The 13,397-nt window shown below is 34.2% G+C and overlaps 1 long non-coding RNA gene across 1 annotated transcript; it reads left to right on the top strand.

Annotated features, from left to right (window-relative positions):
• The first annotated feature begins 4 nt into the window (after positions 1-4).
• On the top strand, positions 5-1,008 carry LOC112734286 (uncharacterized). The gene is made up of 2 exons (XR_003168344.3): positions 5-153; positions 251-1,008. It is a non-coding gene; the product is annotated as an uncharacterized lncRNA (long non-coding RNA).
• The last annotated feature ends 12,389 nt before the right edge of the window (positions 1,009-13,397 follow it).

The following is a 13,397-nucleotide window of genomic DNA, read 5'->3' as shown; positions in this document are numbered from 1 at the left end:
GATCATAGCTCAAAATAAGCTAATATACTCTTAATGGGTTCAATAACAAATCAGGCAAAGTATTTGATGGAGCTCTCAAAAAAAAGTTCCATCTGATCCTGATGGAACTGCTTAAAATATTTATAATGTATTAATGTGATCCAATTTATTATGGTATATTTACTCATGAGCAACAAAATTTTTTATATTTGTAAAACAACCTCAAACATTTTTTTTTTTGTGACTAACAAGAGTCTTTCTCCCTAATCAGTCTTGTTGGATAATCTATTCTAATCCACGAGGTGGCCGAGACTGACGCCGGAGAGCGTTCATCAACCCATAAGGAACACAGTCCTTGCAGCGAGCAACAGTGGCAGCATGAACCAGTAGTGGAGGCAACGCCAGAAACAGTCAAACAGTCGTGACGCATCGATCTAGATTAAGAAAACGATCTATAGCTCAGCGGTATCGTAAGGCTAGTCTAGCGGAGGATATGGCAACGGTGGCATCGGAGCGGCAGCTGCGATCAGAATCTCTTCACCAATGGAGATATGGTGCGGCGCATGAGAACTCTGAAGGAGGATGAACCGGGTCGCACCGGTTGTGTACTTTCCCGGGTCGGGCCTTTGTTTGATCTGGCCCAAGACCCAAAAAACAATTTTCAGCGGCCATATTTGCATCACGGGAAATCAAGGCGAAGCTGACAGTGGTGCAGTAGATCCTCGCCGTCGCCGAAGCTTCAAATGGAATACCTTCTGAATCAAATTTCTCTCCGAATGCTTGCTCGGTATCTTCCATTATTCACAAGAGAAAATACTTTCAAATTCCAAAAACACAATAGCTGTCAAATTGGGGAATTAGCATACTCAACATCTGAAACAGAAAGAATATTTGTACAAAACTAAATGTTAACAGTTTATTATTTGTGGAAGCATTGACATTTACTTGTGCTATCGCTGCGAAACATGATCATTATTAAGCTTACTTGGAATTCATGTAATTTGTTTATGATACTGGTTATTAACCGTCCATGTATTTTGCACAACTCATGACATTTGTTTTTTTTTTTTTTTGTGAAAATTAATACTTAATATTCTATAATTTGTGGAAGCTTTGGCATTTGTCCATGGTATTTGATATTGATAGTGAATATTGAATATTTTGTAGAAGCAATTATACTTACTAATGCTACTAGTATGGAACCAGATCATTAACGAATATGTATTTAAATATTGTGAGTTTGGGATTGTTTTACAAATATAAATCACATTGTTATTTATAAGCAAGTACACCATAGTGAATTGGGACCATGTGGTAAAAGAAATTCTCCATTGTTTTACAAATATAAATAACACTATATGGATAGGGACGGATTCATAAATGGGAAAATCTATGAAGTTAGCATTTTTATTAAAATTTAGTAAGTACTTAACCATTAAAAGAAAGAAAAATTCTCCACATATAAGTATTTTTTTATAAGTCTTTATAAGTGCCAATTCTTCTTCTTCTTACACACGTTCTTCTTCCTCTTTCTCTTCTTCTTTTTGTTCTTTCGTTTCTTGCATTCTCTTTCTCCTTCTTCAACCATTACTGCATATTTTCACTGCACCTTCTTCTTCTTCTTGCTGTACGTTCTTCTTCCTCTTATTCTTCTTTTCTTTCGTTTCTTGCCTTCTCTTTCTCCTTCTTCAATCCTTCTTCAATCGTTACTGCACGTTTTCACTGCACCTCCTTCTTATTCTTGTTGCACGTTCTTCTTCCTCTTCTTCTTCTTTTCTTTCGTTTATTGCCTTCTCTTTCTCCTTCTTTATTTACGTGCTTTTCTCTCTGTTTTCTTTCTTCATTATTATCGATTTCTATTGTTTTTTGACATCAAGCTCTGAAATCGTTTTTGAAGAAGAAGAAGCTGCAGAAGATGAGGAGGAGAAAGAGAAAGAGTTCTGAATTATGCATAAGGTGTACTTCAACGAATTTTGGGTGTATTTCTATAATCCTTTTGGTGTATTTCTATAATCGTTTGGGTGTATTTCGGAAGTTCCATTATCTTTAAATTTGGCAAAAAAATCATTTTCATGGAGGAAGAAGAAGAAGAGTCGTTCATAATGCATGGTGAGTAGCGCACTTTGGAAACAGGAAGTGGTTGAATAACGTGCGTTTATTTACTCTTGAATGTGGGAGTGTAATGCGTATGTTTTATTGGACTTATGCCAACTTGTAGGATTTGTAAGTCAAAAAGACTTGTATGTGTAGCAGGCCTCCAAAAGAAAAGTGAATAATTTCACACCATTAGATGTAATCTCACACTATTAAAATCACTAATAATGACTAACTGATAGCTACAAATCATAAAATCTGTTGGTCTCCTAGCACTCCTCTTTATAAATTTTTTAAATAGATTTCAAATTCACAAATAATTAATTATTGACATATTAAATTAAAAAAATATTATAAAAGACCAAAAAAAGAACTATTAAAATTAAAGTTGTTTTAAATTACGATTCTAAAATGCATCTAAATTGACTCTATTTCATTACATAAAAGGATAAGTGTTTGCTAATAAAAGAGCACTTATAAGTTATTAAGTATTAACGTAAGTACCAAGTAGGACATAATTTAGAAAAATAATATTATCGCTCTTATTTTTTATAATATTGTTTTATATATAATTTTTTATTATATATTTGCACAAATTTATATAAAAATGATATTATCAAAATAAAACTATTATCAACGTTTTCAGTTAATTATATGGTTATTTTAAGACAATTTATTATCCAATTTGAACTTTCTTTATTTAAGAGAGTGGTAAATTTAATTATTATAAATTTTGTTACATAATTGTTTTAAAGCATGGAAATACTTTTTGGTAATTTACAAAAATTAAACTCTTTTAAAGTGAAATAGAAATTAATAGAGTAAACAAGTGAGAGTTTAGTTATTTTTTTTTTAATTAAAATGATAAAATTTACACGTATTTAAAAGTTACAATTATCAATCTTGTTGCTATCTTTTTCCATATATAAATAGGTCAATTTGCTTTTTCTTTTTTGTTTCATTACAAATAGGTCAATTCAATCGCACTCATAAGTGCCAACTAAGAGGATATGTGTGGATCTAGTTAAGCCTAGTAAATACAACGATATGGCACTTGAATACGTGTAATAATAAATAATAAAAAAACATTATGTATTTAAAAAAATTACACATCAAATTAATTATTATATATTTATAAACAAATATATATTATTTATAAATTTTTAATATATATTTTATTTATATATATAATTTAATCATTAATCTTCTATGTATATTTCAAATAATAATAATAATAATAATAATAATAATAATAATAATAATAATAATAGGTTAAGTATGTGCTCTGTTAGGGTTTCTTAGTGCTCTGTTAGGGTTTTTTAACGGAGTTTCTAGTGCCGTCAAGGCTACATTATTAACATCAATTAAATTTCAATACAAGTCTACGTAATCTGCATGGCTGAGACAACGAGGGATGAAGATCGGATCGAGGAAGACAACCGGAAAGGAGGTAGGAATGTGATTCTACTAGAAGAGGCAGACATATCAGAAGGTATTAACGCTTGCTCCAATAGTCTCTATGGCAGAATATTTGCTTCCAAAACCTTCTCAATTGGAACCATGGGGAATGCTTTAAAGGTTATATGGGGAAACCCGGAAGGATTTAGCGTGACAAAGGGATAATTCCTTCCAATTCTTTTTTAATAAAGAAGTGGATGTCTTGCGTGTTGAACGTGGTTCTCCATGGCTATTCAAAGATTATGTGCTCCATGTCAAGAGATGGAAGGAAGATCAGAACTGTGATGAAGATATTATTTTCAATTTTTCAGTTTGGGTTCAATTTTGGGGTTTGCTAGAATCGTTTAAAACCCTCGAAGTTGGACGTAAATTGGGAGAGAATCTGGGCACAGTGTTGGAGGTAGGTAAATTTCAGATGCGAGGCAGAGAAACTAGGATTGTGAAAGCCAAAATCAATATTGATGCTGCCAGGCAAGTGAGAGATCAGTTAATAGTGGCAGGACCTAATAAAAAGGAGGTAGAAGTGGCACTGCGCTATGAGAGACTTGGAAAGTTTTGTACCTATTGCGTAAAATTGGGGCACGAGGTGAAAAACTGCCATGATTTGCTGAAGGACACAGAGAGTGATATGGTAAAAGAGGATGATATTGGCGAATGGGTTAAAGCCAGCCAAGTGGGAATGCGAATCTACTCTGAAGGAGAAAGAACATTCAACAACTCAACTCAAAACCAGAATAAGGCCACTCAATGTAAGAAAAAACCGGTCTTAAACTGCTTATTGGAAGAATTTGCAGGGATGTCAATGCAAGAAGGGAAACAAATTTTGAAACTACAAGACACTGGTAACAGGGCAGCACCTGAGTCACCTCAATCAGCCAATTCTAGAACAGAATGCATGGAGGTTATCATAGCTGGTCAGTCCAATACTAAGGAGGATGAAGGGCAGCTTATGCAATTTGCTATTGGGCAGTGTCTCACCACAGAAAAAGGTAGGAAGTGAAAAAGATTAGCAAGACAAGGTGCTGCAGAGTCAGATACTAAAAGTGAACCCCAAAAAAGGTTGATGAGTGGTATAGCTGAAGGATCTACAAAGAAAGCAAGAACAGAGGATGAAAATGCAGTTGAACAGATGGTGGAGGGTGCCAGCCTACAAATGGCACCCAAGGCGCCATGAGAATTATAGTTTGGAATTGTCGGGATTTGGGGAGACCCCTAACAATTCACACCTTAAAAGGGATCTGTAAATTCCACTCCCCCGAGATTGTGTTTATAAGTGAAACAAAGAACCAATCTCGACAGGTGAAAGCAAAACTTCGGGTATGCGGCTACGAAAACTGGCATATTGTTAACCCGGCAGGAGTGGCAAGAGGACTTGTGCTAGCTTGGAAGGACATTATCAATGTTCAAATTATTAGCAGTGGAGAATTCTTTGTGGCAGCCGAAATTAAGAAAGTCGGAAGCAGTGAGGTATGGGCGTTCATTGGTGTCCATTTGAATTGTTCAGAAAAAATTTGATCCTTACAGTTTGAGGAGCTTACAACAATGAGCCAACACCTGGAAGGACAAGTGGTAATAGCAGGCGATTTTAATGCTATAACAAGCCAAGCGAAAAAGGAGGGTGGAGGCCAAAAATCAGCAACCACCATTGCAACATTCACTAATTTTATTGACAGTAACGAATTAGTGGATATTGGAATGGTAGGGCACCCTTTCACGTGGACAAATCGAAGACAAGGAGAGGATTTGGTGAAGGAGAGGCTTGACCGCTATTTAGTTGGGATGGAATGGAAGTTGAAGTTTTCGAATGCAGTGGTGCACAGGCTCACAGAGTCAGGCTCGGATCATGCTCCAATTTTGATGGAAATCGAACCTCAATCCTGGCATAGTAAAAGGCGGTTTAAATACCAGGAACGTTGGTGTGGAGAAGAGGATGTCAAGAGAATTGTCAGTGAAGTGTGGAGAATGGAAGTTGTAGGCTCGACTATGTTCTCCTTGGCCCAAAAGTTGAAAGTTTGTAGACATAGACTAGTTCAATGGCAGAAAACTCACAAAGCAAACTCCTGGAAAGAAATTGAGGACCTTCAAGCTAAACTAGAGGAGTTGCGGGTAGCTGGAATCAATGGGGGAGAGGAGGTTACCAGTTTGGAGGAGAAGTTGGAGCTGACATATTTGAAAGAAGAGAGCTATTGGCGAGAAAAATCTAGAATCAAGTGGCTAAAAGAAGGAGATCAGAACACTAGATTCTTTCACCAGAAATTTCAATCAAGGATGCGAAGGAACAGAATTTGGAGATTAGTGGAGAGGGACAATGAGATTGTATCGAAACCGGAGGATATTGCAAAGGTAGCTGAGAACTACTTTTGCGATATTTTTACTTCTTCTTGTTCCGCTGATCCGAATCCATACTTAGAGGATTTGGAGCCTAAGGTTACAGCTTCCATGAACCGTAGGCTCCAAAGGCCAGTAACTATGGACGAGGTCAAAAGAGCTACATTTAGTGTTCATGCTCAGAGTGCTCCTGGTGATGACGGGTTTACAGCTAAATTTTTTCACTTTTTCTGGGATATAGTTGGAGTTGACATTTTTAAGGCAGTGAGAAGTTTCTTTCACAGAATCACAGTGGCAGAATTTTAAAAAGCTTCAATCATACTCAAATTTGTTTGATTTCAAAGGTGCCAGATGCCAGTGACATGACTCAAGTACGACCGATCAGTTTGTCTTCAGTTATGTATAAAATTATTTCTAAAGTTATGGTGCACCGATTACAAGGTATTATGAATAAAATTATAAGTCCAAATCAGAGTGCGTTTCTCAAAGGAAGACTTATTTCAGATAATATTCTAATTGCCCACGAATGTATGCACTATTTGAAAAATAAGAGAAGTGGGGCAGAGCATGAGATGGCTATTAAACTAGACATGAGCAAGGCTTATGATAGGGTTGAATGGCATTTTTTATGGTATATTATGGATAAGTTGGGGTTTGATGCTAAATGGATTAATTGGACTAAGGAATTGGTAACTACTGTTTCTTACTCTGTTGTTGTGGAAGGTCAACCTTTTGGCTATTTTAGGCCAAATAGGGGCATCCGACAGGGTGACCCCCTATCTCCATATCTCTTTTTTTTTTGTGCAGAAAGACTTTCCTTCTTGCTATACAAGGCAGAGCAAAACAGATTAATTCAAGGAGTTCAAGTTAATCGGAGATGCCAAACAGTTAATCACCTTTTGTTTGCTGATGATTCAATCCTTTTTTGCAAGAGCGCACCTAATACAAGCCAAAGCATTCTAGAATTGCTAGAGAATTATGAGGGTTTCAGTGGGCAAAAAGTCAATTTGAATAAGTCGGCTATCTTTTTCAGTCACAACACACCTCAAAATACAAGACTAGCAGTTGCTCAGACACTAAATATTGAACATATCGGAGCACAAGACAAATACCTGAGACTGCCCTCTATAGTTCAAAAATCAAAGAAAGCAACCTTTGGAGCTATCAAGGATAAAGTTCAGAAGAGGATTATGGGTTGAAAAAGAAGTCTATTGTCATCAGGTGGCAGGCACACGCTATTGAGAGCGGTGGGGGAGGCGATTCCTATTTATACACTCTCTTATTTCAAGCTCCCAGACACGCTATTGACTGAGATTCATAGCATGCTCTCGCAATTTTGGTGGGGTCAAAAAGGCACAGAACGAAGAATGGTTTGGATTAAATGGGACACAATGACGAGACCGAAGAAAGATGGAGGGCTGTGTATCAAGGATCTAAGGGCGCAAAATTTGGCTTTATTGGGCAAGCAATGTTGGCGTCTAATGAAATACCCTAATTCTACTATATCAAGAATGCTTAAAGCTAAATATTTCAGATATACAGATTTCTTACATGCAGAGATATGAAGCGCACCGTCGTGGGGTTGGAGAAGTGTTCTTGAAGGGCGCAAGGTGATCGAGAAAGGCTTGTTATGGAAAATAGGCTTTGGCACTAATGTTCGCATCTTTCATGACCCCTGGCTCCCACCACCAGTGCCTCTTAATGTCCCTCAAAATGCACTCACAATCCCGCCAAATCTGCAAGTGTATTACGTTAGTGCGTTACTAAATCCTGATAGAAGCTGGAATAGAAATCTGATTGAGTCGATTTTTTCAGTTGATATATGCAATAAAATTTTTTCAATCAAACCAACAGAGGAGGAGGATGAAGTTAATTGGTGCTGGACAAAATCTGGTATATATGAAGTTGGGTCAGGATACAAAATTGCTTATGAATTCTTTCATTCTCTTACTTCATTGAGGCCCCAGAACATACACAACAGAGTCTGGAATAGCATTTGGGAGTTGAAATTACCACATAAAATTAAGATTTTTCTATGGAAAAGTCTTCATGAAAAGCTTCCGGTGTTGCAACAAGTTCACAGCCGGTTCGCATCCACTCCTGCCACTTGTCCAAGATGCATGTTGAAGGCTGAATCAATTTTTCATGCTTTGTTCCAATGCCCCCTGTCTTCAATAATATGGAGTCTAAGCTTAATAACCCCTGACCTATGGATGAAAGAAGAAGAAACTTTTTTCAATTGGTGGCAACGAGTCTTATCCTGGGCAGCGGCTCAATTCGATGGTAGACAAAAGACCCTCCTCATAGCGGCGCTGTGTTGGAGCACTTGGAAAGCGAGGAATCGGTGTGTTTTTGAGAAGGTAATAAGCCCGGCACCAGAGATAGTGAAAAAAGCCAGCAATTTAGTGCGTGAACTCGTGAGCCATACCTGATAGATGTTACTAATTTTCTTTACTCTTACTTTACTCTTCTTTAAGCTCTTAGTCTTTCAGTCACAGTTGGTGATAAATGAGAATACCCAATTCTTTTGTACTTTTTTATGAAAACACTTTTATTTTATATTAATAAAATAATATTTATTTTTGAAAAAAAAAAATAGGTTAAGTATTTAGTTATCCTTTTAATTATGAGGTTTATATTGAATTCCTTGAACTAGTAATAGTTTCTTTTAATAAATATGAAAGATTATAAAAAAAACATCAATATTAATTTCATATGCTCATCTTTGTATTTTAAATATGTAATACTTAAATTGTTAAATACACAAATAAAGATGGTTAATTTTTAGAAAATCGATATTGTTACTCCTATTTTAATAATATCGTTATTTTTTATATAAATGTATACAAGTATATAATGTAGAAAAATTGTGGTTATTATTATTTTTCTAATTTTATTATCATACATATATATATATATTAGTTTAATGTTAATGCATTCGTAAAAAATTTTATACAATTATCCTTTATGGATGTGTTTATATATTTTTTAAGTAAGAATTTAATTTTGATATATTATCAACATAAAACAATTTTGATGTATTAAAATAAAATTATTTTAAATAATAAATTTAAAATAGTTATTTTTTTCATAATACAAAATTGATTATTTGTGTAGAATTATTTTATACGGATTTTGTATGAAAATTAAGTCATAGAATAAAAAATGTTATGTGTATACAAAAAAAAATTATTCATTAAATCAGTAGTATATACTTGTATATAAATATATATTATTCTGAAATATACTTAAAATGGATTAATTGGTAATTGGACTTTGTAAAGAGGTTGAAGGTGATGATGTAGGTGTCTGGAGCGCCTTTACATTAATTCCGAAAGTGTGGTTACATCAATTCTGAGACAACAGTTAAAAATACATGCAAAAGAATTTCGATTTATAAGTTAGTAAGAGTTTTAATAAGTTTATAAAAATTTGAATTGAAAAATACATGAATCGAATGAGTTATTTATAGAGAATAACGAGGAGCTATTATTCTTTCCTAAATGTATGAAAAATGAGGGGGTGTTAGGGGTCAATAGATTTTATGATTTGTAGTCATCAGTTAGTCATTACTAATATTTTTAATAGTGTGAGATTATTTACTTTTCTTTTGATGATTAAATACTTACCAAATTTTAATAAAAATGCTTACTTGATAGACTTTTTCATTTATGAATTCGTCCCTATCCATAGACACAAACATATATAAAAATAATCTGATATATAAACATCATACATTAATGCATAATTTTAAAAAGAGAAAGTATAGGGAGCTATATATGTTGCGTACAATGCATACAACGGGGTTAATTTCAAATTAAAATTAAAGTATCGAATGTTTATTTAAAGCGATTCAATAGGATATCAGATGTTTATTATCCCTGGTATTCGGATGGTTATTTCGGATAGTATGGGTGTATTGTGTTTGATAAGTTAGTAGTATTTTATCTTGGATGTTCGAACCTGTACGATAACGGATGGTTACTTCTTTTTATTGGGCCAAAGAATCAGCCCATTGTACACATTGTATACTTATTCCATTGGCTCCCTAGCGGGATTCTTTTAAAAAAAAAAAAGGAGTGCTAAGGGGCCAACAGATTTTATAATTTGTAGCCATCAGTTAGCCATTACTAATGTTTTTAATAGTGTGAGATTACATCTAATGGTATGAAATTATTCACTTTTCTTTTGATGGTTAAGTACTTACCAAATTTTAATAAAAATACTGATTTCATAGACTTTCTCATTTATAAATTCATCCCTATTCATAGACACAAACATATATAAAAAATCTTATACATAAACATCATGCATTAATGCATAATTTTTAAAAGAGGAAGTATAGGGAGCCATACATGTTCCGTACAATGCATACAACAGGGTTAATTTCAAATTAAAATTAAAATATCGGATGTTTATTTAAAGCGATTCAATAGGATATTAGATGTTTATTATCCCTGGTATCCGGATGATTATTTCGGATAGTATGGGTGTATTGTGTTTGATAGGTTAGTAGTATTTTACTCTGGATGTTCAAACCTGTACGATAACGGATGGTTACTTCTTTTTATTGGGCCAAAGAATCAGCTCATTGTACACATTGTATACTTATTTCATTGGTTCCCTAGCGGGATTCGAGGAGTGATAGGGGGCCAACAGATTTTATGATTTGTAACCATCAGTTAGCCATTACTAATATTTTTAATAGTGTGAGATTATTCACTTTTCTTTTAATGGTTAAGTACTTACCAAATTTTAATAAAAACGTTGACTTCATAGATTTTCTCATTTATAAATTCGTCCCTATCCATAAACACAAACATATATAAAAAAATCTGATACATAAACATCATGCATTAATGCATAATTTAAAAAAAGAGAAGAATAGGGAGCCAATACATGTTCCATACAATGTATACAATGGGGATTAATTTTAAATTAAAATTAAAGTATCAAATTTTTTTCATAAATGAATTTCTGTTGCAGTATCCATTCTTATCTATCATATGCATGTATCTTTCTTTCTAAATTGGGTTTGCGATAAATTGTCTTCTATGATGAGACAGTTCTTTTGGAAGGGTCAAGTTGATGGCAGAGGACTTTCTCTTATTAATTGAAAGACCGTGATCACTCCAAAAAAAATTGGTGGCCTGGGTGTTAGAGATCCTGTGTAATAAATTGGTTTGGCAACTTTTTTCATTGTCAGGACAAGCCTTGGGTTACTCTATTGAGGGCGAAGTATTTGAGAAATGAGGGAGTTTTAGATTACCATGTCCCTTGCAACGCTTCTCATATTTGAAAGATTATCTCAAAGGCTTTTGATGCTCTTAAGGATGCCTTCTCTTGGTGTGTTGGGTCACTTGATCAATCTTTTTGGTTTCACAATTGGAGTAATGAGGGTCCAATTGCTCAAGATCTCCCTTTTATACATATATCTGACTCTTATTTAACTATTAGAGACGTTTGGAAAGATTGTCAATGGAATCTCCATGATGTTTTCTCTAACATTCCAGAAGACGTCAAACAGCGTTTGAATGCTTATAATCCGAATTTGAATGCTGGAGAGAGTTCAGGTTGGTCGTGGGGTATTGCATCTTCTAGACTCTACTCAGTTAGGAGTGAGTACAGTTGGCTAGCCAAAAGAAAATTTGACTGGAATGAGCATGATAATTGGTTGTGGGTATGACGACTGTATATTCCTAAGAAGTACAAGTTCTTGATTTGGATCAGTTTTCATAATACTATTCCTACGACAGAGTTTCGTTTGTGTTGTGGCTTAGCTTTATCTAGCACCTGTCATTAGTGTCAGAATGGTTCTGAATTCATTCTTCATTGTCTTCGGGAGTGCCCTAGTGCCAAGGAGGTCTGGAACCTTTTAGGCATGTATTCAGATAACTCGGATTTACGTGATTGGATCTACAGAGGTGTAAGGAGTGGAGATGTTTTTCTTTTCTTTTCGACCATCTGGTGGATTTGGAGAAGTAGGAATCATGACTTATTTAATATAGATGACTCTTGGAGTGCTAGTAAAGTGGTGAGTTTGATTCGTAGTTCAGTAAGGGAGTTCCACACTATTTTTGCTATGCATCAATCTTTGTCTCCTCCTTCGCTCTGTTTGCATTGGGTTCCACCTCCAGTTCATTCTGTTAAACTGAATTGTGATGCTAGCTGTTTTGCTCCTTTTGACTATGTTAGTTTTGGTTGTATCATTCGCAATTCTGATGGATATTGGTTGAAAGGTTGCACTGGAAAAGTCGAAGTGTGGAGTGTTCTTTTTGCTGAATTGTATGTAATTTGGAGAGGTTTACTTCTTGCTTGGGATAATAAATTTCGTGAGGTTATTTATGAAACAGACTGTTTAGAAGCTCTTTTCTTGGTACACCGAAGAATGCTTGGTAAGGATATTCCGGAATAGGATTTGGCAAAGTATATACAGGAGGTTGTGAATTGGAATTGGAGAGTCTCTATTCTTTTAATTTAAAGAAATGTAAATAGTGTTGCAGATTGTATGACTAAAGCAACTGTTTCTGATGCAAATATTCATTCAAATTAAAGTCAACTATAGAGTAAACTTTAACATCTAATAAATTTAGATATGAACCTAGCCAACTAATTTAATTTTATCTCTATTTCTTTCTTTCTTTTCTGTTTAATCACAAAAAAAAAAAAAACTAATTCACTGGCTTGATGGGATCCAAAACTGTAATGACAAATAAAATCCATTTGACCGAGTACCTTTGCTATCCTAAATTCCTTATCAAAATATCACCATGTTCTTAATCAACTGTGTTTGTTTTGGTTTTTTTATTGGATGGAAATTATAAAAAGTTGTTAGTACGAACGAATAAAAGTTAAAATAATGAGACCAACTTTTAAATATGCTGATCGATACTTTGATAGAAAATCCACTATTTATTATGATTATTCAATTTACACAACAGTTTATTACTGTGTAGTGATAGTAAGGTGTTAACTAAAATGTCCGACTGATCTAATTAAGGTACAATGATATAATGAATCCATTGCGTGTGGCACCTTTATTTATGGATTTAACACTTATGGATCATAAATAACGTGAGAAATGGTCTAAGATTATATATAATTATATCCATATATTAAAAATTATTATAAAAAATAAATTAAACAAAAATTAAATACAAAAAAAAAAGACCCGTATAATTGTCCTTTTATTCATAGAGAACACTGAAAACGTTATTGCACCTTCCTGTCAGGTGTCAGCTTCTCCAAATAGTTGCAAAAAAAAGGTAAAATTAGGCACTCCGATAGTTAAATAAATGATAAATCATCAGGTGACACCTCAAGACAGCGTTAAAAAAATTGAGAGTCAGAAAAATTGAGACAGTCTCGCCATTTTTCACGGTAACGCCTGGAAATACAGGTCGTTCCATTGTCCTTTCTGTTTCTGGGTGGGTCCCTTTGACAAAGTCAATCGCACAAAATAACAAAAAATCCCTAAAAATGAAAAATCTCATTACTTAGAAAAAATAACAAGAAGAATAATAAAAGTAGTAATTGAT

This window comes from Arachis hypogaea, chromosome 3 (genome assembly GCF_003086295.3).
Source record: "Arachis hypogaea cultivar Tifrunner chromosome 3, arahy.Tifrunner.gnm2.J5K5, whole genome shotgun sequence".
NCBI lineage: Eukaryota > Viridiplantae > Streptophyta > Magnoliopsida > Fabales > Fabaceae > Arachis > Arachis hypogaea.
This window is presented reverse-complemented; position numbering and strand designations above follow the sequence as displayed.